This window comes from Geotrypetes seraphini, chromosome 11, assembly GCF_902459505.1.
Source record: "Geotrypetes seraphini chromosome 11, aGeoSer1.1, whole genome shotgun sequence".
Classification (NCBI taxonomy): domain Eukaryota; kingdom Metazoa; phylum Chordata; class Amphibia; order Gymnophiona; family Dermophiidae; genus Geotrypetes; species Geotrypetes seraphini.
The window spans coordinates 122,022,248-122,045,977 of record NC_047094.1 but is presented as its reverse complement, the minus strand read 5'-3'; the positions used below and the strand labels follow the sequence as shown (position 1 = coordinate 122,045,977).

Sequence of the window (23,730 nt, the reverse complement as noted above, 5' to 3'; positions counted from 1 at the left end):
GGTACCCTGGCTGGAAGGCAAGAAGAATTACCCTGGTCTACTGGAGCAGGGATCCCAGTGACTGGTACAGAGGCCGGTGAAAGGGAAGCAGGCAATAAGTGTTACTTAAAAATGCCTGATAAAGTACAATCACAAATTCTGGGGAAAACTCATCCTCCTCAACAGAAGCCAAGCACTGCACCTCAGGTTTAGACTGTTTGGAGGATTTGCAAGAGATATCACCAAAAATGTGCTTGTGTTTCGCAAAAATAACGCTTGCATACTCCCCAACATCCCCCAACGCCATTTTCGTGGGATTGAGGGCAGAAAGCATTTGAAGACCTTTTCCGGGATGCGAAGACACTGCATCCGGGTAAACTTTGCCCCCTCCTCCACCCCATGGGCCGCAGCATACGTGGAACATGGCTGCGCAACTATGCCATTCACCACAAATGAAGTATTAATTCATCCAAATGAAGGGAGACCATCTATACAGTTTTCTTGCAAAAACGAAGCTTGGAAGTAGGAAAAATAACTTTAAAATCAAATCAGAAAAAATCCAAGAAGGCCACCATGGGTGCCGATTTTGACTAAAAATAGCCAGGGAAAATCACAGGAACTCACTAAAAATGGCGATTTGGGGATTTTAGAGGTGAGCAGGTGTAAGGCATTCAGGGAAACCTCATAAAACCCCCTTTTTAAGACCCCACAAAATTTCTGATTTAGGCTGTCAGCCCTTATTTACTGTGACGTGATGATATCTTCTTTCTCAGGGGACCCTCTACCACTAGAGGGCATCCGCTCAAACTCAGAGGCGGGAAATTTCATGGCGACATCAGGAAGTATTTCTTCACAGAAAGAGTGGTTGACCGTTGGAATGCGCTTCCAGCGCAGGTGATCGAGGCCAGCAGCGTGCTGGACTTTAAGAATAAATGGGATACCTATGTGGGATCCCTACGAGGGTCGAACTAGAATATCGGTCGCCAGGTATAGACTTAAGAGGATAGGTCAGTAGGGTGGGCAGACTTGATGGGCTATAGCCCTTTTCTGCCATCATCTTCTATGTTTCTATGTTTCTAAACACATCTGTAGGCACAGGATAAGCTGCTGACAGGGAGATCCTTTGCCTCAAAGAACTGGAAATCTGGAATCCAAATCTTCTGACTGCCACACCGACCTGACTTCCACAGCCAGAGGCCTCCACCATCCTCAGAAATGCTGTGTGGACACCTAGTGGAGGAATGCAATCCGGCTCCAATTCCAGTCACGCCTCCACAGAACAACTCAACCTGCACTCTACCCACTATCGGATGAACCTGGGGTGAGCAAGCTCCCAAGGGAACAATCCCTGAGCCCCGATCCGATGTGCAGGTTCATGGGGCTTACTGCTTAGCAGGGAACCCCCCAGAAGCAGACTTTTTCCAATGGCCTGCGATCTCCCGCAATCAAGGATGGCCCCACAGGGAACTTCTACAGCATGATGGCGAAAACCTCAAACAAAAATACTGAAATACCACTAAATGAAACACGAGCAGAAAAATTAAGCTCCACAGACTGGCTTGTAGGAAGAAAGACTTCTGTACACAGGAGCATGCTCAGTGATGAGGTATGAGAGGGGGGGGGGGATAAAAGCCTCTGAAGTTTTGAGGCTTTCTACAGATCCTGGCGGGTGGACAGAAATAGCCCACTACTCCTGGAATAAAATGGGATTGTAAAAGAATTTATTGTTTTTACAGTAGATAACCTTAAATGAAAGGATACAGAAGTTAAAACTGGCATTATCACAAATATCAGTTTCATAAGCATGGAAATAAGAATGAACAATTATTGGCCTATTAAATATCAATGTGTGAGATTGTAAAAAAAGTATTGGTTTTAAGTTATAGAGAGGGGAGACGCAACCGTATTGAGGAAACTTTTGTGCTATTTTTAAAGATTATGCGTTATTATATGCTCCGCCCTCAGATAAGTGCTTTTCTAGTGATAATGTATCTTGAGGAGCTTGATTTGTCACTGCTTACACAGGCTTACACAATATGTTAAATACACCTGTTCAAGTGGAAGAAGTAGATTTGGCCATTAGATAAAGCCAGATAATGAAGGCCCCCTGGATGGACGGTTTTAGAGCAGTTTATAAACTTGTGCAGGAGATTATGTTGCCTCTTACTAATGTTTAATATAATGGTTATGTGAAAACCATCTCCAAAGAAAAAGAATTATTAATCTTCAAACCAGTCATTTAATTTTAATTCATTTTTTTAAAGACTTTTTTTAAGACCATAACAATCAAGCTTATAAACACAGGATACCAAAAGATCACCAATAATTCTCCATATTTATAACACTAAAAGTTAGTCAATTCATGAAACTGAAGGAGTACTTATCTTCTGAAGTTCTTGTCTTCTATGATAATCATAGTATCCTGGGCTCAGCTGCAAATTCCAAAGTGCTTAGTGCTCCCAAACAAAGATGAAAAAGTCCAGCCAAAAACTTCCATAAAAACAGCCAATGTTCAAGTTCATCGATTCAGCAATCCTTATTGGTAAACTCAAACATTCAGTAAACAATATCCAACACCACAGACTTCCTCAACACAGTATGCAGTCTCCGGTAGTTGTTTGACACCATACGTGTTTCTCGTCCAGCTTTCTCAAGAAGATAAATACCACACTCTGAAAAAACAGCCACATATCAATACATATTCAAACTCTTAACAACAACATTAAATATTATAACTTATCTTTTAATACATACTCTCAAACAGCATACAGCCTCACATTGGAATAGAATCCCATGCAGGACTTCATGGCAACACAGCCATTATCAAATGCTCTCAAAGCAGTAAACTATACACCTGCTCTGCATTTCTTAAATCACATGATCACCATTGACGTGGAGTAAACTAATTGGCTCCCAACCACTAGCAGCCCAACGGCCACTCTACTGCTTTATTCAATCCCCTCGGGATCACCGTATCCCAAGTGAAAATGAATCTCTGTTCACAATTCACTAATTGTCTTGAGATATTCCCTCCATGAGTAGCGCAAAATTGCCTCAGCATTACAAATTTTAAATCAGACTCTTGATGTTTAGCCAACCAATGCTCTACCAATGGCGCTTCCTCCTTCCTATTACGTAAACAGCTCAGATGTTCTGCTAGTCTGAGTTTAACCACCCGTCGAGTCTGGCCAATGTACATTAAACCACATGGACAAATAATAGCATATATGACCTGCATAGAAGTGCAATCAGTATACTCATGCAACTCATATTTTCGATTACAATGAGGTATTTGTACACTAGTAGTTATTAGAGCATGTTGGCAGTAAACACATTTCCCACATGCATGGTGTCCTCGATCCCTATCAGAGGATCATTTCTGACTTTTTAATTTTTTTATTAATTTCCCTAGATTTTGCCCCCATTTATAAGAAAAAGAGGTAAGTTTGAAAACTCCGGATAATACCTCAAAATATCCCAATGTTTTTGTATAGCAACACGTAACTGCAAAGTTTCAATAGAGTAAGGGAGAACACACGTCAGAGTATCTGATCTTACTGGCTGAGATTTCTGATTTAGCCACTCCCGATGAACATTAGAGGCACGTTTATAGGCCTTTTTTAAACATAAATTAGGATATCCCCGTTCCTTAAATTTATTGATCATTATATGAGCCTGATGTTTAAATTCTTGCTCAGATGAACATAATCTTTTTAATCTAAACATCTGCCCTACTGGAATACTTTGTTTCAAATTCTTAGGGTGATGGCTACCATAATGCAACAAAGTATTCCTATCTGTTTTCTTACGGTAAATGGAAGTATCAAATCTCTCATATTCATAATTAACAATCACATCCAAAAAATTTATCTGACTAGCATGAACATTCTCTGAGAAAACAAGGTGCGGATTGCATTGTTTTAATAGTGCACAAATCGATAAACTTCCTCATTATTTCCCCTCCAAATGAAAAAAATATCATCAATGAACCTACGCCATATAATGATATTAACAAAAAACTGAGATTGATACACAAACTGTTGTTCAAATTCTGCCATATACAAACATGCTACAACAGGAGCTACAGTAGCTCCCATAGCCACTCCAGCTTTCTGAAGATAAAACTGTGTTTCAAAACTGAAGTAATTACATTGAATGACAAACTTTGCCATTTGCATTAATAATTCCTTTTTACCACCAACCATATCAGATTTTAATAAATAACATTCAATAGTTTGTAAAGCCTCATCCTGAGGAATACTAGTATACAATGAGGTAATATCTAATGTGGCAAGCCAGATTTCATCATCGACAGATATGAGATTAGCCGATTCAAATAAAATATGCAAAATATCCATTGAATCTCTAATATAAGAAGGACTTGAACACATAAATGATTGGAGATAATAATCTAAATATTGTGAAAGAGGTTCAAATAATGAATTACAACATGAAACAATAGGTCTCCCTGGAGGAGTAGTTATCGATTTGTGCACTTTAGGAAGAAAATATATGTAAGTTATATTAGGACATTTATTGAAGAGGTAGTTGTACTCTTTAGACGAAATAATACCTTGTCTATTAGCTTTAGTTAATAATGTACAGATAGAGGTTTACCTCACAGGACACTGAGCAAATAGGGTATGGACTTTTTAGGTTAGGTAGGGAACATTTTCAGGTCATGGACCTGGAGGGCCGCCACGGGAGCGGACTGCCGGGCGCGATGGACCCCTGGTCTGACCCGGCAGAGGCAATGCTTATGTTCTTAATGCACATACTTGCTCTTGAAATCTACTGGTTGGGTCTTCCTCCAAAAGTTCATATGTCAAAGTGTCATTGAGCTGACGATAACCTTCCTGTAGATAAGCAACTCTATCTAGCACAACCAACCCTCCCCCTTTATCTGCCCTTAAGATGATGATATCGTCATCATCTCTCAGCGAATATAAAGCCCGTCTCTGAGTTCTAAACAGATTATTCCACCCTTCTTTAGAACGCTGTTCAATATTAGCTAAATCTTTAATCACCTTGTTTTCAAAGGCAGTGATCATGCTCTCTGCAGGACCCGGGGGCAATCTTTTTTACGGCTGGCACCAGCCGAGCCAGTAGTTTCAACAGTAGCGGTACCATCAGGGAAGAGCAGGCCTACTCGCAAACAAGTAAAAATATGTTAAATACTATTTTTCATTTATCCTCTAGGCATTTGAATGAAGTAGAATAATCTGGTTTTAATTTGGGCTATCGTTTGTACCAACCCCAAGATATGATCCATATCATGTTAGAGTATATCTTCACCGTTTTTTTAGATCTTTGAAGCTACGCTTATTTTTTGGGATAGACCAACATGAGATATCTGAAGATAGCCAAGAAACTTTTCTAACTACTCATAAGGTTCGTTCTTCTTGGATGCCCACGGGTCCTGCAGATAGCATGATCACTGCCTTTGAAAACAAGGTGATTAAAGATTTGGCTAATATTGAACAGCTGTTTTTTCAGAGTGTGGTATTTATCTTCCTCTTGAGAAAGCTGGACGAGAAACACATTATGGTGTCAAACAACTACCGGAGACTGCATACTGTGTTGAGGAAGTCTGTGGTGTTGGATATTGTTTACTGAATGTTTGAGTTTACCAATAAGGATTGCTGAATCGATGAACTTGAACATTGGCTGTTTTTAAGGAAGTTTTTGGCTGGACTTTTTGGAATTTGCAACTGAGCCCAGGATACTATGATTATCATAGAAGACAAGAACTTCAGAAGATAAGTTTGATGAACTGACTGACTTTTAGTGTTATAAGTATGGAGCATTATTGGTGATCTTCTGGTATCCTGTGTCTATAAGCTAGTATGGCACATTGATTGTTATGGTCTTTAAAAAATGAATTAAAATTAAATGACTGGTTTGAAGATTAATAATTCTTTTTCTTTGGAGAAGATTTTTTAAAGAATTAGATATAATTAATTAACTCCCATTATAGTGTGTGTATGTGAAAACCATGCCAGAACATTTTAATATTGCCCAAATAATAGTGTTCCCAAACCCAGGTAAGAATCCTACCTTGCCTGGTTCTTACAGGCCAATTTCATTATTAAATTATGAAGTCAAGCTCTTGGTCAAGGTCATGGCTAATCATTTGGCAAGAGTTCTTCCTTTGATTATACATGACTCTCAGGTGGGGTTTGTTCGGGGAAAAATAGATAGCCAAAAACTTCAGAAAATGTTGGCCTTACTAGAGAACAGGGATCAAAAGGGGCAATTATCATTGCTTGTAAGCTTCAGTGCCATGAAAGCTTTTGATCATGTCCATTGGGAGTATTTATATGCTACCCTAGATAAATACAGGTTTTCTGGATGTTTTGTGTCCATGATCAAAACTTTATACGCTTCTCCAGGAGCTAACATTCTGGTTAATGGTATGAGGTCTGAGTCTTTTGTGATCAACTGGGGAATAAGGCAAGGGTACTCCTTTTCACCCTTATTTGTGCTTTTGTTAGACCCTCTCATTAGGGATATTTATGCAAATCCAGACATAAAGGCACTGTGAATGGATACTCATTGTTTTAAACTAGCTTCCCCATGCCCTACTGTTGGCCCTTTTTATGTTCTTCTTTTCTATAATAATTTTGTAGTTCTATCCCTCCCTTCCTGAGCCTCAAGTAATGTTGATGTCGGTTATTTCATGTTGTTTGTTTACCCCTCATTGTATTATTATGGAAATCGCTTAGAAATTTTATAAGCATTGCATCAAATTTTTTAATAAATTGGAAACTTTGCAGATGATATTCTAGTATATCTCACATGTCCTCAAGCATCATTGACAGCATTCTTAGAATGTTTTCCAGAATATGGAGATTATGTGGTTTTGTGACTGAATTTGATTAAGTCTGAAGCTTTTACCACCTTTGGAATGGCTAAAAAGCTTACATGGTATTCCTTTCCTTTGAAATGGGTGGCAGGGTCCTTCTGATACCAGGAGATTCAACTTGCAGCTTCCATCATTCTTCTTTATTCATTAAATACTCTAAACTTATGGAGGCAACGCAGGGTCAGTTAGACAGCTGGAAGGAATTACCATTAGCATTGATTGGAAGAAGAGCATTTATTAGGATGGTTATCTTCCCATAATCCAGAGGAAAGTGATGAAAATGATATCTGAATTGTGCCAAGAGTCATATCAGAAGAGGCTTGAATACCTGAATACGTATACCCTAAAGGAAAGAAGGAATAGAGCAGATATGATACAGGTATTCAAATACTTAAATGGTTTTAATCTACAAACAAATCTCTTCCAGAGATGGTGAAACAGTAGAGAACACTAGAGCAGTGTTTTTCAACCGCTGTTCCGCGGCACACTAGTGTGCCGCGTGATGTTGCCTGGTGTGCCGTACGGTCAGGGCCGCCATCAGGGCAGTATCACCAGTCTAGGGAGAGGGGCGGTCCGCCCCACGTGGACAGGAGAGAGCTGAACGGGGGACCCGCGGAGTTCAATACATCTCGAGCCGCGAGGCTCGTCTTCTGTTCCTGCCTGCCCTGCAGCTAACATATAGCCGATTGCAAGCGTTCCCCGATGTCAGCGCTGACGTCGGAGGGAGGGCTTAAGCAAAGCCTGCCCTCCGACGTCAGCGCTGATGTCGGAGAATACTTCCGTTCGGCTATTTGTGTGCGGCAGGGCAGGCAGGAAGCAGAAGACAAGCCTCGCGGCTTGAGCTTCATTTTGCTGAGAAAGTTGCAAAGATGGGCTGGGAGGCAAACACGGAACACAAAAGGGGGGAGGGAGTGCGTTTTGGACACAAGGCATGAACTTGGGAGAGAGGAAGGGAGGGAAAGAGATGCTGAGGTGGGGGAGGGAATGGGTTTTTGGACACAGAAGGCATGGACTTGGGAGAGAGGAAGGGAGGGAAAGAGATGCTGAGGTGGGGGAGGGAATGCGTTTTTGGACACAGAAGGCATGGACTTGGGAGAGAGGAAGGGAGGGAAAGAGATGCTGAGGTGGGGGAGGGAATGCGTTTTTGGACACAGAAGAAATGGACTTGGGAGAGAGGAAGGGAGGGAAAGAGATGCTGAGGTGGGGGAGGGAATGAGTGTTTGGACACAGAAGGCATGGACTTTGGAGAGAGGAAGGGAGGGAAAGAGATGGTTGTGTACACGGAGAATAGAAGAAAGGAGAATTTTTGGTCATAGGGAGGGAGTGAGGTACAGATAGTGGCATACCAGGGTGGGGGGGGGGCAGTCTGCCCCACCCCGGGTTTACGTCCCAAGGGGGTGCACAGCTGGCCACCCTCCAGTGTTGTCCCTAGGCCGGCAAACTGCGGCTCTTTAGCCACTTGAGTGCCACCGCCGCCAACGGTGTTGTTGGCGGTGGCAGCATTATAAAATACTTTCTTTGTGTTTATTCGATTCCTATTCAAGAGAATTACTTTATATATAGTCAATATAGGCACAGAGTTAAATTTTTTAACATTTTCTAATGGTGGTGTGCCTCGTGATTTTTTTAATGAAACAAGTGTGCCTTTGCCCAAAAAAGGTTGAAAAACACTGCACTAGAGGACGTAAGATGAGATTGCAGGGGGGGGGCGTAGACTCAAAAGGAATATCAGAAAATACGTTTTTACAGAGAGCATGGTGGATGCCTGGAATGTCCTCCTTGGAGAGGTGGTAGAGGCAAAAACAGTGATGGAGTTCAAAAATGCGTGGGATAGACACAAAGGATCCCTGAATAAAAAGAAGATAGTATTGACAAGCTCTACAGAACAAGAGCAATAACTTCATTCACAAGGAGCAGGAGTATGCAAAATGGCAGCCCCAGCAGTGAAGCCAAACAGACTTCTACGGTCTGGGTCCAGTATGTGGCAAGACAGATTGAGATAGGCTGGAGTTAGCTTGAATGGTGACTCCAGCAGTGGGGCCAATGCCAAGCAGGCTTCTATAGCCTGAGTCCCATGTGTAGCAATATGGAACAGAAGCAAGAATGCACATTTTTACCACATTCATACAGTCGAACAGGGCTTGCCTATCTCAGGGGATAGGGGAAAAACATCTTATAGTGAAACTTAGTAAATAAAATGGAACTTAACAATTAAAAGGAATAATTACTGGATTGTTGCCTCAAATGAATGTAACTATTGGACAGACTGGATGGACCACACAGGTCAACGTGGATATCCTCACATAGTGCTTCAGTAAAGCACAGTTACTTACCATAACAGGTGTTATCCAGGGACAGCAGGCAGATATTCTCACGAATGGATCATGTCACTAACAGAGCCATGGCATGGCTATCGCGAACTTTAGAAAGTTTGCGATAGCCCGAACCACGCATGCGCGAGTGCATTCCCACCCAAAGTAGGGCACACGGTCCCTCAACTAAGATAAGCCAGCTAAGAAGCCAACCCGGGGAGGTGGATGGGATGTGAGAATATCTGCCTGCTGTCCCTGGATAACACCTGTTATGGTAAGTAACTGTGCTTTATCCCAGGACAAGCAGGCAGCATATTCTCACGAATGGGTGACCTCCAAGCTAACAGAAATGGGATGGTGGGAGTGTTGGCCTTAAGAAAATTAATTTTGCAATACAGATTGGCTGAAGTGCCCATCCCATCTGGAGAAAGTCTCCAGACAGTAGTGAGAAGTGAAGGTATGAACTGAGGACCAGGTGGAAAACTTACAGATTTCCTCAATGGGTGTCGATCTGAGGAAAGCTACAGAAGCTGACATAGCTCTAACTTTGTAGGCTGTGACACGATTCTCCAGTGCCAGTCCGGTCTGAGCATAACAGAACGAAATACATGCAGCCAGCCAGTTGGATATCGTTCTCTTGGTAACAGGATGCCCCAACTTGTTTGGATCAAAAGAGATGAACAGTTGGGGTGATGTTCAATGAAGTTTTGTCCAGTCAATGTAATAGGCCAAAGCCCATTTACAGTCCAAAGTATGTAAAGCGGTTTCTCCAGGATGAGAATGAGGCTTAGGAAAAAACACTAGTAGAACAATGGATCGAGGTGAAATTCAGTGACAACTTTTGGAATAAACTTTGGAAGTGTGCAAAGAACACTTTGTCATGATGAAAAACAGTGAAGGATGGATCTACCACTAACGCTTGCAACTCACTGACCTTCCTGGCAGAGGTGAGAGAAATAAGGAAAACAACTTTCCAGGTGAGAAACTTGAGATGAGCTGTGGCCATTGGTTCAAATGGAGGCTTCATCAAACTGGAAAGAACCACATTAAGGTCCCAGGTGGAGGCTTGAGAGGTGGTTTAACATTGAAAAGTTCCTTCATGAACCTGGAGACCAAAGGATGAGCAGTAACAGGCTTTCCCGCTACTGGTATGTGATAAGCAGTAATAGCACTGAGATGGACTTTTATGAATGTGGATTAAAGCTCACTGACAGAGAAAGTAGATAATCCAACACCAACTTCACTACCATGGAAGTTGGGTTGTGGTGATGAAGAAGATTCCAGGAAGAAAACTGAGTCCACTTCTGTTGATAACATTGTTAAGTGGCTGGTTTCCTGGAGGCATCAATGACATACAGGTTGAGAAAGATGTAATTCAGAAGAACTCAGCCCGAGAGAAACCAAGCTGTCAGGTGCAGTGACTGTAGATTGGGATGGAGCAGTGATTCCTGATTCTGAATGAGCAGAGTAGGAAATACTAGAAGAGGTATGGGCTCCCTGGAACTGAGTTGAATTAGAATTAGAACTGAGAACCAATGTTGCTAGAGCCATCATGGAGCAATGAGAACCATGGTAGCTACTTCGCTCTTGAGCATGAACAGAGTTTTCAACATGAGAGGAAGAGGCGGAAATGCATATATGAGCATGCCCGTCCAGTCCAGGAGGAAAGCATCTGCTTCCAGACAGAGAGGAGAGTAAAGTCTGGAGCAAAACTGGGGCAACTGGTAATTGTGAGGAGCCCCATTGAGAGAAGATAGACTGGAGAGTTGCAGAGTTGAGTCCATTCGTGAGGCTGAAGAATTCTGCTGAGATTGTCTGCTAGGGAATTCTTCTCCCTTTGAATATAGACAGCCTTCAAGAACAGATTGTGAGCTGTCGCCCAAGTCCAGATTTTTTGGGCCTCCTGACACAACAGGAGTGAGCCCAGGCCTCCTTGCTTGTTGATGTAGTACATTGCTACTTGATTGTCCGTGCGAAGGATGAGGACTTGGGGGCATAACAGATCGCTCTGAGCTCTAGAAAATTGATGTGAAATTTCCGTTCTCTGGTGGTCCAGAGACCCTAAGTCAGAAGATCATCCATATGAGCTCCCCAGGCATAAGGGGAAGTATCTGTCATGATGACCTTGTGATGAGGAGGTAAATGGAAAAGGAGACCTCTGGAGAGATTGGAAGAGGACATCCACCAACGAAGCGACTGCAGAAGAGATGATGTTAGAGGTATATGTTGCGAAAGACGATCCGTCGCTTAAGACCACTGAGAGGCAAGGGTCCACTGAGGAATGCGAAGATGAAGCCCTGCTAGAGGTGTTACATGGACGGTGGAAGCCATGTGGCCCAGGAGAACCATCATGTGTCTGGCAGAGATGAATTGCAGAGGAAGCAAGTACTGACATAGGCGGTTAAGAGTTTGGAGGCGATCCTGAGGAAGAAACGCTCTCATAAGAGTGGTGTCTAAGATTGCTCCAATGAACTACAGACGTTGAGTTGGAATGAGATGTGATTTGAGGAAGTTGATTTCGAATCCCAAAACATGTAGAAAGGAAATGGTCTGAGATGTCACTGTGATCACTTCTTGAGAAGATACAGCTTTGCTCAACCAGTCATCCAGGTAAGGGAAGAACTAGAGACCATGCAATCGGAGAGATGCAGCCACTACAATCAGGCACTTCATGAAGACTCTGGGAGAAGATGCCAGGCTGAAGAGAAGAACCTTATATTGATAATAACAGCAATTGATTTGGAAGCAGAGATATTTTCTGGAAGCTGGGTGAATTGGGATATGTGTATAGGTTTCCTTGAGATCCAGGGAGCATAGCCAGTCGTTCTGATTGAGGAGAGGATAAAGCAGGGCAAATGATAGCATCCTGAATTTCTCCTTGACTAGGAATTTGTTGAGAGCTCTGAGATCCAGAATGGGTCTCAGTCCTCCGGTCTTCTTGGGAACTAAGTAACAGGAGTAGAATCCTTGCTTCTGCTGAGGGGAACTTCCTCGATGGCATTCAGCAGAAGGGATTTAACCTCCTGCAGAAGAAGGGGGGACTGTGTAGGGTCCAAAGCAGACTCGCTTGGAGGCTAGTCCAGTGGAAGGGCTTGAAAATTGAGAGAGTAATCCTGACGAATGACGTTGAGGACCCAGAGGTCTGTTGTTATAAGTTCCCAACAATGTATGAAAAACTGAAGACAGCCTCCAATGGGCTGAGGCAAAGGCTGAAGAATAGCGACACTGACTATGCTGGGTGGGGACGGAGCTGGGGTCATAGGCTTTGCAGCAAACCGTTTCTGATAGAATTGTCTGAAGGGACGAGAATGTGGAGGTTTTTTCTTAGGTTTTACTAGAGTATCCCACCTGGTTTCATGGGACGATAATTTTTGCATAGTGGTGTCCAAAGAGGCTCCAAAAAGCTCATCCCCTAAGCAAGGAGCATTAGCCAACCAATCTTGATGGTTGACATCAAGCTCCAAAACTCTAAGCCAGGCTAGATGCCACATGGCCACAGACATGGCCGCAGCACTTGAGGAGAGCTCAAAGGTATCATAAATAGAGTGGACCAGGTACTTATGAAGCTGGAGTAAGTCAGAGATGAAATGCTGAAAAGCAGGTAATTTATGGTCAGGTATTTGTGAAATATAGCAACTTGGTTGACTAAGTGCTTTAAATAAAAAGAAAAATGGAAAGCATAATTGCCAGACTTAGGCTAGTATAGCGTTCTGGAACAGTCTTTTGCCAAACCAGTCCATGGTCTTCCCTTCTCTGCCAGGAGGTACCGAGGCATAGACACTGGCCCCACAGATTTCTTCAGGGTTGACTCCACCAGGAGTGATTCATGTGGAAGCTGAGACTTGTTAAACCCTATAGAGTGAGTCCAGTTTACGAGGAGCCACAGGGATGGAAAGAGGAGTTTCTAAGTTTTTTGTAAAAAGTCTCCCTTAAGATATCATGAAGGGGAAGTTTAAGAAACTCCTTAGGTGGCTGGTCATAATCTAAAAATCATTAACTAGTGCAAATCATTCACCAATATGTTGCAAAGATCTTTCACAAACATTTCTCTAGTGGTGCATCCTGAGCCATCAGAAGTGGCACCCCAAATACATCAAGTATTGGTTCAAGGGGCTTATATGCCGCTAATGCTTCCTTATAGGCTCCTGTAACATAGTAACATAGTAGATGACGGCAGATAAAGACCCGAATGGTCCATCCAGTCTGCCCAACCTGATTCAATTTAAATTTTTTTTTTTTTTTTTTTTTCTTCTTAGCTATTTCTGGGCGAGAATCCAAAGCTTTTCCCGGTACTGTGCTTGGGTTCCAACTGCCAAAATCTCTGTTAAGACTTACTCCAGCCCATCTACACCCTCCCAGCCATTGAAGCCCTCCCCTGCCCATCCTCCTCCAAACGGCCATGCACAGACACAGACCGTACAAGTCTGCCCAGTAACTGGCCTAGTTCAATCTTTAATATTATTTTCTGATTCTAAATCTTCTGTGTTCATCCCACGCTTCTTTGAACTCAGTCACAGTTTTACTCTCCACCACCTCTCTCGGGAGCGCATTCCAGGCATCCACCACCCTCTCCGTAAAGTAGAATTTCCTAACCACTATAGTAATTTATAGGATTTTTATAATTTTATAGTTTTTATAATCTGTTTAATAAATGTTTAATAAATATCTGAAAATTAGATTAAACTTATCTTTTTTTTTTTTGCAATCCTTGGCTTAATTGCAAATCTACAGTAAGTATTTTCAGCTGGTTTAATTGTATTAGGAATGAATGTTATGTTTGTTGGTTTTTATATTTTACATAACTTTGGAACTTACGTAAATCGCATTGGATTTGGACTATGCGAGGTAATCAAAGAAACTAAATAAACTTGAAACTTGAATGGTCATAATCTAAGGCATCTAAAAACTACTTAGATTTCTTAGTCAGCTTCTAAGGGAATTTAGAGGGTCTCCAACATCTCCCGGAGAAATTTGGAAAAAGATGATTTTTCTGACCTGAGAGCAGGTTCCTGAGAAGAGTGTATCTGAGAATCATCCTCTGAAGAACCATCCTCATCAGATAACAAAGGTTCCTAGTCAGAATCTCTCCAAAGATCAGAGTCTTGAGTTGTTCGGGACCGGTGCCAAGCAATGGGTGTGGAAGGCTTAAGATGTTTCATTTTTTTCAAGACTTTACCTGATCTGACCGACACCATCTCAGGAGATGTCTGTGAAGATGAGCAATGTTGAGTAGCTACCGAGACCAGCTCTTTAGTGAAATGGAACGGTACCATTGGAGACTCCTGAAGGGGTGCTGCCAGTGTCGAGGGCTCAGACCGGACTAGTACTGAAGGAGTCGGTGTCAACATAGCGGGAAGCAGCAGTTGTAACTGCTCCTTCAATTCCTCCTGCAGCAATTCTTTAATTTGCTGCTTCGGAGAAAGCACCGGTACCACTGGCTTTTTTGCCGGTACCTTCAGTGCAGCTCTGCACTCCGGTGATGAGGAGGCCAATGTTGAGGCACTTACCGAAATCGGAGCCGAGTGTTTTCTGGGTCTCCTTGAAGTCGACAGGTTTTGGCTCACTGCCGTTTTGACTTGAGGACCCGAAGGGGTGGAGAAGGCTTCTTAGCCGGCTTACCCACTGGAACATTCGACATTGAAGATGGATCCACCGAAATCATATGGTGCGGTGTCGATTTAGTTGGTGCTGCCGACGTCGGTACTGGCGTTGCAATGGCTAAAGTAGACGGTTTTTAAGAGTCTGCTTCTGGAGAGATGAACAACGGGAACAAGATTTCGGTCGGTGCTCAGGCCCCAAGCACTGCAGACACCAGCGGTGCAGATCAGTGATGGAAATGGGACGAGCACAGATCTGCACTTTTTAAAACCTGTTTGCGGACGGGACATTGAAAGAAACACAGCCTCAGCAAAATTGAAGTGCAAGGCTGTAGAGGTGGAACATGCCCCGCCAGGCCAAAGTCACAAAAGCGAAAAAGTAAAAAATTTTTAAATAAATTTTTCGATAGAAAAAGAAAAAACAAACTGACTAAAAGTCAGAAAGCCACACGAGCGGGAAAGCAGCAGAAAAAAGAGATCAACAGCTATTGACAAGACGCGTCTTAGCTCTGCGGAAACTAAGAAACTGAGGGACTGCGCGCCCTACATCGGGTGGGAAGGCACTTGCACATGCGCAGTTTGGGCTATCGCAAACTTTCTACAGTTTTAAAGTGGTGATATACTTTTAAAGTGTTCCGTACTGGTGCTCCATCAGTGACGTCACCCATTCGAGAGAATATGATGCCTGCTTGTCCTGGGATAAGCATATCTGTGGGCGTTATATGCTAATCGATATCTCCTATTAAATTCAAACATTAGAGACTCAGAAGATAAAATCATTTGTGCACTGACCTTTTCTGAACAAGCCTCTAGAATAGCCAACAGTATTAGACATCACTGGCATGTTCTACAATTGTCCCCTGTGTTTCAAGAGCCCCCTTGTATTGCCTATACTAGACCTAGGAACATTGCTGATCAAGTGGCTTGCTCTAGATCAAGGGTGCCCAATAGGTCGATCACGATCGACAGGTAGCTCGCCAAGGCAAAGTGAGTCGATCATCCAGGACTCACTTTGCCTTGGCGATCTATCGGGTCAATCAGTCTTCCTCTCCCCGACGTCAATTCTGCCGTCGGAGAGGAAGTTCGGGCCAGCCAATCGCTGCCTGGCTGGGTGGAACTTCCTCTCCGACGGCAGAATTGACGTCGGGGAGAGGAATGCTGGTCGGCCCGAAGCAGGGAGAGCATGGGGCGGCGGTGGCTTTGGGGCCTGTTATCCATTGGTGGCGTCTGGGTCCTGTTCCCCAATGGCAGTGGCAGCGACTTGGGGAAGGGCAGGGAGAAAGAAAGAAAGGGGGCAGGCAGGGAAACAGAAGGAAAGAAGAGAAACAGAAAAAAAGAAAGGGGCATGAAGAGAGAAAGAAAGAAAGGTTAGGGAGAGAGGAAGAAAAAGTTGGGGGAGGGAATGAGGTGTGGAGGAGAGGAAGCATACAGGCTGAAAGAAAGATTGGATGCACAGTCAGAAGAAGAAAATGCAACCAGCGACTCATGAAATCACCAGACAAGGTAGGAAAAATTATTTTATTTTAAATTTAGTGATCAAAATGAGTCTGAATTTATATCTGCTGTCTATATTTTACAATATGGTCCCCTTTTACTAAACCGCAATAGTGGTTTTTAGCGCAGGGAGCCTATGAGCGTCGAGAGCTGCGCTGGGCATTCAGCGCAGCTCCCTGCGCTAAAAACTGCTATTGTGGTTTAGTAAAAAGGGAGGGGGTGGGTATTTTTGTATGGTTGTTACTGAGGTGACAGTACACAGAGTCATCTGCTTTGACCTCTTTGAAAAAACCCCGGAATAGGAATGATAATTAACAATTCTATGCGTACAGTGTGTTTTTTTAAAATTTTATTGTTGGTAGATCATTTTGACTTGGTCATTTTAAAAGTAGCCCAACCCTGCAGGCCTCCTTCATATGTTCTGGTCTTGTGACCACATTCAAACATTTTGGTCCTTTGTAGCTCTGCATCTGCAGTTTGCGTTGCGTAAGCAGATTCCCTTGAGAGCGAATGTCTTGCTTTTTTCTCAGGAGGTCCATTTGGGACTGTCCAGAGGGGGCAACCTGTTATTACAAAAGGCCTCTTTGTTGGCCCGGAAATGTATTCTTTTGTTGTGGCGCCAAGCTGAAGTGCCAACCCTTACTATGTGGAGGAATGAACTGTTTACTCTTTTGAAATTTGAATGTCTGGATGTTCGGAGGGGTGGTCCTGGGCCTTGGAGGAAATTTAGGAGAATTTGGGCTCCAATTTGGGAGGGATTGTCCCCTAGAGCTCGCAGTTCTTTATTGAACTTTTGACACTGGAGTGCTGGGGGGGAGGCTGGGGGGAGGCAGTGGGGGGGGGGGGGTTCAGTGGGATGGGCTAGGTTTCTGTGGGTTTTCGTGAAGGAATGACACGTAAGACCCGAATGTTTCAGTATTTTATTGTCAGTGGTTGTTGGTGGTGATCTGTATTTTATAAAATTTAATAAAATGATTCTTAAAAAAAAAAAAAGTAGCTCGCGAGTCAAAAAAGTGTAGGCACCCCTGCTCTAGATCATGGGTCTCAAAATCCCTCCTTAAGGGCCGCAATCCAGTCGTGTTTTCAGGATTTCCCCAATGAATACTGTAGCGTGGCCGTCCCTTAAGGTAAGGCAGGGACCGGCACACAACCACAAAATAGCCCCAACGTGCTTCCTCAAACGGGAGGAAGACCCTGTAGTGGAGAGCTTACCTTGTGGATAATGAACAGAATGGCACCACACATATAAAAAAGTATAAAAAAGAATGAACTTAAATTTATTTGTCATCCAGTCAGGGATAAATAGAATACAAGAAAAGCAAAAGTCCAAAAATAAAAGCAACAATAACTGGAAGCAAAATAATGTTGCACTCATCAGCCTGGTCTGATTAATACTCAAAGTGTTCAACTTATGTCCCAGGTAAGTCCTACTTCATTGTGGCAGCAATAGAACAAAACTCAATTCAGTCTCCAGTAGTCTTTAATCCAAACATTAAAAAAACTCATCACTTTGCAATGTTGCAGATCTTCCCTTCTCCGAGTTCAGGAGCGGAAGATTGGTGGATTTTCCAAATCGGCTCCTTTTCAAGACAAAGAGCAAAATTAACCCTCAAATCCCACCACATAGATGTTGGGCAGATCCTGCCCCAACCTTCAGGGTTTTTCCAACTCTAAGAAGGACATTGCTAGCGCTGCCTCACTGCAGCCAAGCCTCAGCTTGTAGCAGCCATCTTGGCTCAAAAAAAAAACCTTTCAAACAACCAGAATAAATTACTAGCAAACTTATTTCTTCTAGCAAACACAGAAAATTCACTTCTTCAGCAGTGACTTTTTCCAAAACATAACAGCAGCAAAATAATTGTCCCAGCAGCAAAACAGCCAAACCCCAAAAAACCCAGAAAAAGAAAACTTTTCAAAAACAAGCACACAATCCAATCAGCTTGCTTCCATTTCCTCAGGAAGCACAAACTCTGGCAGAGCACTCCAGTCCATCTCCTCAGGTTCCCGATTGCACCATACGCTGTCTGAGTTGAGTGAGAGTATTGAACATATGCTGGAACTCTGACTTCTTATGAGATGGAAGATATTTGAAATATTTGGCATTTGCTTTACCAAATATTTGAGATAACAAGTGAAATAAAAATTATAATTAATGACTATTAGCCAGCATGGAATTCTGATATAGATGTCTCCCAAATCTGTCTATTCTTCAACCTTCTTGGCCTGGGGGTACTGTGGCATAGACCTTAGAAGGAGCAGATTTTTTGAGACTGGATTCAATTATGAGAGATTGGTGCGAAAGTTGAGGTTTATCGAAACCAGGAATGGGAATGATCTTGTACTGAGAGTCCAGTTTCCTAGGAGCAGCTGGAACAGAATAAGGGGACTCCCAATTCTTATGAAGAGTTTCCTTCAGGATGCCATGCAAAGGGAGTTTGAGAAGCTCCTTAGGAGGATGTTTGTAATCCATGGTTTCAAGAAATTCCACTGAATTCTTGGAATCTGCCTCTAATTTGACATCCATGTTCTTACTCATCTGTCTGATGAAGCGAGTAAAGGAGACCAGCTCAGAAGGAGAAGATTCTCTGTGAGAAGTAGTACGAGGAGAGTACACTGCCTGAGAATCATAGACTTCTGTAGAAGATGGAGATGCGCCATGGCTAGAATCCAGATGAAGATCTGAATCTACTGGAATGGAAGGAGAACGGTACCGGCGTTTGACTCAGTACCAGTCCAATGAAACAGGCGATACAGACTTCTTATGCTTATCTGAGCATTTGAAAGAAATATGTTTCTATTTTGAAGAATGTTTTCCAGATTTTGAAGATCCAAGATGTGGAGACAAATGCCTGGAATTACTAGAACAAGTCTCTGAAGAATGAGGCTTCTGATGTGAATGTTTTTGAGAAGGAGACTGATGCCTTGAAGAGCAATGCTTTGTAGAAGGGGATCGGTACCTTGAAGAACTGAGTTGATGATGATCGGTGTCAAGAATGGCACAGTACCAAGGAGGCAGTAGTGTTACCTGCATCTCGCATGGGGCGACGCTCAGGTTGGACCGGTACCAGAGGAGCCAATATGGGGGTGACAAACTGGAACATGTCCCCAAATCCAATTGAAAGACAGCATTGAGCTTCTCTTTAAAAACCTGCACTGATAACTATGGATGCCGGTATCGCTGGTGCCAAGGCTCGCTCTGGAGAGGATGACATTAATGATGATGCACCCCTCGAAGTTGAAGCGAGCCGCATCAATCGTCTCTGCTTGGCCGGTACGACTGGACTCAATACCTTAGTGGCCCAAGACTCCGTCTGGGAAGCTGGTGACTTCTTAGCTGGCTTATCTGACTAAACTATAGCCTACGACACCGGCATGGAAGTTCGATGTCGATGGTTTGGACAGTGTTGAAGGTACTTGCGATGTATCCATGGCACCAAAGATAAGTTTTTGTTGTAGAAGGCAGTTCTTAATGGAGCACTTCTGCAAGGTCAAACAGCGCATACAATACTTATATTACATTACATTAGGGATTTCTATCCCGCCATTACCTTGCAGTTCAAGGCGGATTACAAAAGAATTATCCAAGATGTATTACAACAAGAACTTACAAAAAAAAAAAAAAAAAATTGGTCATTTTCAAAACGAGTGAGAAATGGGTAAGGTTATTTGTTTGGGGTAGTTGGCTTTAGTAGAGGTGGAGTTTGAGACTTGCGGTATTATTTCTTTTTTCAGAGTTTTCTTGAAGAGTATGGTCTTTATTTCTTTTCTAAAAGTCTTGTAGTCGAGGGATGCCGTCAGCAGATTGGCGATTTGGTTGTCTAGTTTAGCTGCTTGAGTGGCCAGGAGGCCATCATATAGTTTTTTCCGTTTGACCTCCTTAATTGGGGGGTATGAGAATGGGGTGTGAGTTTTCCTATGTCTGGTTGCGGTGTTGTGGATGAGGCGGTTATTCAGGTAGTTTGGACTGTCTCCGTATAAAGTCTTAAATAGTAGGCAGAAGAATTTAAATTGTATTCTTGCTGGAATCGGAAGCCAGTGCGATTGGAGATATGCTTCTGTAATGTGATCATGTTTCTTTAATGAGTAGATGAGTCTTAGTGCTGTGTTTTGGATAGTTTGTAGTTGTTTTGTTATGGTTATAGGGCATGGGAGGTAGAGGATATTACAGTAGTCAAGTAGGCCTAGTATTAAGGACTGAACTATGAGCTGGAATTGAGTTTTCTCGAAGAATTTCCGAACTTGTCTTAAGTTTCTCATGATTAAGAATGACTTTTGTATTGTTTTATTGATTTGCGGTTGCATGGTGCAGCATCTGTCGATAGTTATTCCTAGCAGTTTTAGGGTGGTTTGTATGGGGTAGTTGATTGCGTTGATTTCAATGTTGGTTATGGTTGGTATTTTGTTGTTTTCTAGGAGGATTAATTTCGTTTTATCTGGGTTCAATTTCAGTTTGTGATCTTTCATCCAGGTTGCTATTGATTTTAGTGTTTGGTATATTGTGTTCATCATGGAGAGTTCAGGTTGATCGAAGGGTATGAGAATGGTAATGTCATCGGTATAGCTGTAGGAGGTTATGCCTTGTTTGTCCAGGTGAGAGCTGAGGGAGGCTGTATAGAGATTGAAGAGAGTCGGGGATAGAGGGGATCCTTGGGGAACTCCGCAGGGGTTTGACCAAGGTTCAGATTTTTGTTTGTCTGATTTTACTCTATAGGTTCTTGATTTAAGGAATCCTTCAAACCATGTGTATACTTTATCTGTGATACCTATTGTATCCAGGATTTGTAGTAGAATGTTATGGTCCACCAAGTCGAATGCAGCGGTAAGGTCTAGTTGTATGAGCATCATTTTTTTCCTTTGCTGAGATGTTGTCTGGCTGTGTCCAAGAGAGATCCTAGAAGTGTTTCCGTGCTGAAGTTGTTTCTGAAGCCGGATTGTGTGGGATGGAGTATGTTATGGTTTTCTAGGTAATTGGAGAGGAATTTGGCAACTAGTCCTTCTATTATTTTGACGTAGAGTGGAAAAGAGGCAATGGGTCTGTAGTTGGCTGTTTGGTCTATCGGTCCTTTGGGGTCTTTGAGGATCGGGGTGATGATGATTTCGCTGAGGTTGGTAGGGTAGTGGCCGTTTATTAGTGAGATTTGTATTCAGTTTAGAAGAAGAGCGCGAAATTTTGTGCTGGATGTTTTTAGGAGATATGGTGGACAGTTGTTGAGGTCACAGGATGCATGGCTGTATTTTTTGTAGTATTTGTTGAATTCGGGCCATTGTATATTGGGGAATTGAGACCATATTCTATCTGCTGCAGTAGAATCTCTATCTATGGGGAGAATTGTGAATTCGTTAGGATGGGTAGAGGTGTCATACTCCACACAATATTCCGGGACCAGGCACTGGATACACCACTTGTGTGTATCAGTTACAGAAATAATGTGCTGGCACCTGCCGCACTTCTTGAAGCCAGTTAATGGGCGAGACATGGGAGGGAAAACTGCCTCAGTCAAATCAAAACCCAAAGGCGGAGGCAAAGGCTCTGCCATCAAAAACAGCTTCGTAAAGAAGAAAAAATGTAAACTTTCTTTTTTTTAAATTTAACAAGGTAAGAAGTAAGAAAAAGAAGAAAATCAGAAAAATGCGCGAGTGGGAAGGCAAAATAAAATGGAGTCCGTTTCATACATGACTTCATAGCTCCTCAGAAAACTGATAACTGAGGAGCTGCACACCTATGTCAGGCGGGAAAGCACTCGCGCATGCGCAGTGCGGTCAGTTGCGAACTTTCTAAAGTTCTTAAAGTGCTTTAGCAGCTGTCTCTACCGGGGCTTCATGGTTGACTTCACCCATATGTGAGAATATGCTGCCTGCTAGTCCTGGGATAAAACAGAAATCCAGCTTACCAGTACTTGTAAGGGCGAATCAGCAAACATAGGGTAGGTTCCCGGAATAAAGTGTGGATTTACAAGAAAGAAGATTAGCAAAGGTAAGAACCTTAATCTTTCATTCTTGAACAAACCCATTTTATTCTGGGACCAGTGGGACGTAACAGAGCAGTTTTGAAAATTCAGGGTGGGACTGATGAGTTGCCAAAACCGAGGCACCAAAAGCAGCATCCTGCTTGACTGCCACATTGATCCTGTAAAACTTGGTGAAAGCATACAAGGATGACCAGGTAGCAGCCCTGCAAATCTCATCCAGAGAAACAGCTGATGACTCTGCCCAAGAGAATGAAACTGGTTGAATGAGCCCATACCCCAAGGGGGGCTTCTTTCCAGCAGCCACATAAGCTGCGGCAATGGCCATGTGAATCTACCTAGAAATGGAAGCCTCAGAAGATGGCTTTCCCCTTCAGGCAAGACCCACCAAAACAAACAGGTCAGAGAGACGAAACCCGTTAGAAATGGCAATAAAGATACTGCATTAAACTTCTGCGCACGTCCAAGGACTGCAACAGCCAGTCCTGCTCTCCAGACCCAGAGGAAACAAAGACAAGAAGCCAGACTTCCTGATGCACACGGAAAGTGGAAACCACCTCCAGAAGAAAGGAAGGAACAGTACACAGCCTCACCGTGAAATCTATAATACACAAAAGGGATCCCTGCAGGAGAGAGAAAGAGAGCTTGAAGCTCCAAAACCCTGTGGGCTGAAGCAATAGTCACATGGAAAACCATCTTGATTGTGAGATCCATCAGAGACGCCTGTTCTAGAGGGTCTTATGGGGGACGAGCTAGAGAATGAGGAACCAGATTAAGGTCCCAGGTCATACCAGGAAGGCCCAAGGGAAGCCTTAGACACAATGTGCCCCACAGGAAATGAAGCACATCTGGAAGAACTGCCAATGAGTCCCTCAGGGAAGGAGGGCCCGTACACAGAAGACCCACAATCTGAACTTGGAGCAAAGCTACTGCTAGACCTTTCTTCAGGCCATTCTACAAAAACTCCAGGACCTGAAGTAACAATGAAGGAGAAGGGTCCACATGTCTCAGGGCTCACTAGGCCTGGTAATACCTCTAAGCCTTCACACATAGGCTGCCACTATGGTCTTCTGGTTGCTGCAAAGCAATGTGGCAATCACTGTTGAAGAATAGCCCCGGCAATTCATAGCCATGCTCAAGAGCCATGACATAAGACCAAAATGGTCCATATCCTGTATTACAAACAGACCCTGTGTGAGGTGAGAATGACAAGGGAACCGAACCCGATTCTGCTGCAAACCAGACAGCGTACTACAGTCGCTTCAGCCAATCGGGCACCACAAGAATCTCTGGACCTTTGTGGGCCACTAACCGCCCCAACAGACACCCTTTCATGAGCCAAGGAGGGAAGACATAGAGAAGATCTTGCTGCAGCCAGGGCTGAACCAGAACATCCAGCCTTTCACTGCCGGGGTTGTGACAACGGCTGAAGAACCTATTGGCATTCTTGTTGCTTGCAATCGTCATGAGGTCGTACATGGGACAACCCCAATACTCCACTATATAATCGAATGCAC

At 43.2% G+C, this 23,730-nt stretch overlaps 1 protein-coding gene across 1 annotated transcript in view; it reads right to left on the bottom strand.

Annotated features, from left to right (window-relative positions):
* Positions 1–1,834: 1,834 nt before the first annotated feature.
* Positions 1,835–23,730, bottom strand: part of LOC117368877 — a 126,004-nt gene continuing 104,108 nt past the window's right edge. The window contains exons 5-6 of the mRNA XM_033962622.1: positions 6,904–7,187; positions 1,835–2,651 (exon numbers count right to left, since the gene is read on the bottom strand). The gene's annotated coding sequence lies outside the window, so the exon portion shown is untranslated. The remainder of the gene's footprint in view (positions 2,652–6,903; positions 7,188–23,730) is intronic.